Source organism: Mizuhopecten yessoensis, unplaced genomic scaffold, assembly GCF_002113885.1.
Source record: "Mizuhopecten yessoensis strain PY_sf001 unplaced genomic scaffold, ASM211388v2 scaffold9887, whole genome shotgun sequence".
In the NCBI taxonomy this organism is placed as follows: Eukaryota; Metazoa; Mollusca; class Bivalvia; order Pectinida; family Pectinidae; genus Mizuhopecten; species Mizuhopecten yessoensis.
The window spans coordinates 259152-263992 of record NW_018408272.1 but is presented as its reverse complement, the minus strand read 5'-3'; positions in this window follow the sequence as shown (position 1 = coordinate 263992).

The following is a 4841-nucleotide window of genomic DNA, read 5'->3' as shown; positions in this document are numbered from 1 at the left end:
TGCTTGTGACATTCATGACATCAACAGGAGGTGATTCAGATCGACTCTGTCCATAAGCGGAAGGTTTCAGACAATGGACTATGTATATTTGTCTCTCTATGTATATATCTTATCATAAAGTCCAATGGGTAAAACGATATAAATTATGACAGGAAAAATACACATGTATACACAGAACGACACACATGAGCAAACGACCACAACCTGAACAAAGGTCACAGTATCAGACGTTTTGAAATATTGTGAAATCACCTACAGACACAATTATTTTATTTAGATAATCTTAGGATGCCAAGTGTAAGACTTTGACCTTTGACCTTAATAAAAACAAACTCACTTTTCTAGCATAAATCTTACCGGTAGGGGACACTTAATTGCCCCACTTTGCACTCTTTTGTATCTGAATTGTGTAACTTGTTGTCAGATAGCTTTATGATGAAATGTGACACTTGTTAGAAACACATCCAATTCACCTGTTAAGTAGTCTTAACGTAATCTTAAAATTTGTGTATCTCGTGGTTCTCTTACAATTTCACTCACAGTGATGTGACTTACATCGACGCGACTTAAAGTGACGCGACAAACAGTGACGTGACCAAAAGTGACGTGACTACCAGTGAGGTGACTAAAAGTGACGTGACTTACAGTAACGTGACTAACAGTGACAAGACTAAAAGTGACGAGACTGAAAGTGACGCTACTAACAGTGACGTGATTAAAAGTAACGTGACTAAAAGTGACGTGACTAACAGTCACGTGATTAAAAGTGACGAGACTAACAATGACGTGACGTGACTAAAAGTGACGTGAATTACAGTGACGTGACTAACAGTTAGAAAGTTTGTTAAATGTGATCAGAAATGATCACCTCACACAAATGACTATAAGGTCATTCGATTCTTGTTCATCTGTGTTTAGGTTATCAGACTGACATTTGTATTTCCAAAGCCCTTGCCTAGATTAGTTAATAATTCATGTCCGTATGGGCTATCACATAAAGGTTCCGGATTGTAGTATCTCCATTGACTTGACACAGAATGATTCATAATTTATTTCCCTTAAAATGAGGTGTGCTTGTTCAGTCAGACTGAATCTTGTTTTTCAGAAGTACTGACACGGAATGATGAAAGATGTATGTATTTCCGTTAGACTAATGCCAGGGTCTTTGCAAGAAGTTTTTACGTGAATGATGTGTTGATAGGACACTTATCTGTTATCCTCCTAACTAAGCGAGGACAGATATACTTTTATTTTGATTTGCATAAATTGTACATTGCATTTGTTTTAAACTATATTACCATGACAACTCAATTAAAAAGTCAATCAAAGTGCATTTAGACATTTGCTTCATTTGCATCCTCAGTGGAAATATAAGATGTTATTGCAGATTGTATTAGTCGCTGTCAAGGCACTTTAGAAAATACCATGAGACCAATAGATCCCCTTTTTTCTCATCTATAGATTTGCCATTATACACGTATGTGGCAATGGATGTTGTGGTTTGTCTTGATACAAACATGACATCAACAAGAAGTTGTTCAGATCGAGTCCTTCCGGAATTATGTAATACAAGCAGAAGGTTTTGGACATTTGAACATGTGTGTGTGTATAAATGTTTTCAAAAAGTCCAATGGGTAAAACATAATAATAAAGAACTAAACTATTATAGAAAAAGTACAAGTTGTAATTCGTTACTGTGAGTATGACCAACATCAGAAAACAACCACCACCTGAACGGAGGTTACAGTATCAGATGTTTTGAACTATCATTATATTACCTACAGACAAGTTTTTTTTATATAGATTATCTTCGGAAACCAAATGTAACTGTCTGACCTTTGATCTTCATCTATTAAACAGACCCACTTTTCTAGCAATCGTTTGACTGATAGGGGACATTTGTTTTCTCTACGTTGCACTCTTTTGTGTCTGAACTATGTTACTTGGTGTTAGAATGCGTGTTGATGAAGTCTGACACCTGCAAGAAATACATTAACCTCACCTGTCTAGATGTTTTAACCAATTATTAAAACGCTCACGATTCCTTTACTGTTTCACTGATAGCACATATATGTCCCGGTTTGCAGTATCTCCAATAACCTGATTCAGAATGATAAATATTTTGTTTCTTTTTTAAAATAGATAGTGCTTGTTCAGTCAGGTTGAATTTTGTTTTTCCGATGTACCGATACGGAATAATGAATATTTTGTTTCTGTTAGATTAATGCTGTTGCCCGAGTGTTGCGTTAATAGGACACTTATCTGTGATCCACTAATCTTAGTTGGGACATACAGACTTTTTTTATGATTGACATAGATGGTATAATGTATTTGAATCAAACTAAATTAACTGGCGAATTCAAAAGTGTTTTGATATTTGCTTCGTTTGACTTAAACGGGTTCTGAATAAAAAATACTTCAGGGCTGGTATCATATATCTTACTTAGAATTAATTTAATGGCATTGCCAATAACAAATTGTCGAATACTTTCATTTTTAAAAGACACACTTAATAAACAAAGATTGAGGCGTTCAGACGCTTATTTAATGATATTGTTAGTAACAAGTATCCGATTACTGGAAAACCGAATAGATAACATATAAAGTATACAATAACGTAAAGTAAACTGTTATAGAAATGTGGGATGTCAGTACCGAGTTAAGCTTAACAACATGTTCTCAAAATAGTAATGGACAATGCATTTACATATAAAACACATACATGCGGTTATTATCATAGAACATATTTCACTTCCAAAGACTTATAAATAACTTTGAGCAAACTTTGATCTAACTGAGGCAGTATTGGCTCGTTAGAGAAACGGGTAGCCACGAAAACCAATGTGCTGAAAGAGGATTGAAATAGAACTTCATTGGAAAATTTTAATTCCTCGGTATCAAGTATGACATTATAAAAACTTATTAAACTTTCATAAAAAAGGGATGATGAAATAGCAGAAACTGGTCGCTTAGAAATCTTACAATATTTGGAAAAATCACCGCTGTGAAGTCAATTGCTATCCATATTCTTGTACAATTATTTTCAGTTTTACCAAACCCACCATGCGATATTGTTCGACAAATAACACATTTTTGTTTTTGATATTTTTAATGGAATATTTAAAAGACAACATTAAGAGATCTACGTTACAAAATAGTTACTAAAACGGTGGAATGAAAATGATTGACATAGAAAGTTTTATTGAAGCTTTAACATTTACTTGGATAAGGAGATTTCTCGATCCTCAAAATGAAACTCCCTGGAAACTACTTCTATAAGAGTAATTAGAGAAACATGGAAGCCAAAACATTCCCTATTATGTTAAAAAAGATATGACAAAAATCGCTGAATATTTCGATAGTTTCTGGAGAGGTGTGGTTTTTGCTTGTAGTACGTTACATTTGGAACATGAAAATGCACAATATTACTTGTCGCAGCCAATTTGGTTAAATCACGATATAAAAATAGATAATAAAAGCGTAGATTTTCAAACATGGAAAGAACGGGGTATAAATAATGTAGCAGATTTATTTGACAACAATAGTAACACAATGGCCTTTCGCAAATTTCCCCGGGGTACAGAACCAATTGCCTTCCACGCCTTGGCGAACGCTCAACATTAAAGCCAGAAATGAGGTATTTCCAAGCAAGGCGCTAGAAATAACAGGTAGTTAGAAGTAAAAAGAAAAATATAAACTCAAATATTGCAATTGGTGCAGCAGATTAATTTAGAGTAGAGGGCACAAAAGCACCTCCAAATTCTGCGGGGGTTCCCACATAAGGCGCTACTGACGATGGTGCAGTGGAGAACAGCAGGTATGTTCTTTTCTCGATCCCCGACCTGCATGGGTGTTTATGGTACATGTATTAGCCATCCCTAGCACGTGGAAAAGCTCAATTGTGAACGGGACAGTAAAATTATTAGAGATAAAAATAATATTACTTAATACAAAATGTTCAGTATAGAACAAGTCACAAAAAACTATGCACAAATACGTTTCTATTTAAATTTGGTATAAAATATGATAAAAAAGTATTTTTGTAACTATGAAGATGAAGGTATGTTTCATCTTATGTGGCACTGTATCCATGTGACACCATTTGGAGAACATTCTCAGATTTACTACATATAAAATGAAATATAGAACATGCAATAAGTACAAAGGACACCATCTTAGGTTACTATGGAGAAAACAATATCACATTGCTAAACTGCTGCTTTTTGATAATAAGCCGTTACATATATATCTGCAAATATAAGATTACTATATCGTGAATACTAGGTGTCTTAATAGTTTTAAACACCACAGAGAATTGGCTTGTTAAGCTTACAATTCATACAGATCAAACAAGTTCACAATTGAACTGGAAAATGGCGCCCATTAGTTATTTAATTATTCAGTATTTACCTGAAACAAGAAATAGGTAACGGTAGGACTAAAATAGATAATCATGTAATATGTTGTAAAGGCTATGTGTGAACCAAAACGGGAAAAAGTCATTTTTAAAAAAACACCAGAAAAAAAAAGAAAAAAAAACTTCACATGGATTGAACATTACGTTTTGTTTTTCTTTGTTACTGTACCATGAACATGATAACATATATTTACAAGCCGGTGGTCGCTTCACGATTATTACGGTGTTGCGTCACCAGTAATATTGATATTCACGTGATATATTAAAAGCTTGCCTCGGATCTTATTGGAAGTTATGTTGGATTTCTGGGGAATGTGTGGAACTGGCACTACTGGTTGACTTTGGTCAAGTGTCTGAAACTGACCTATGGTCGTCTACACTGCTCATTACCCTGACCCCCTATTCAATATAAAATGAAGAACGG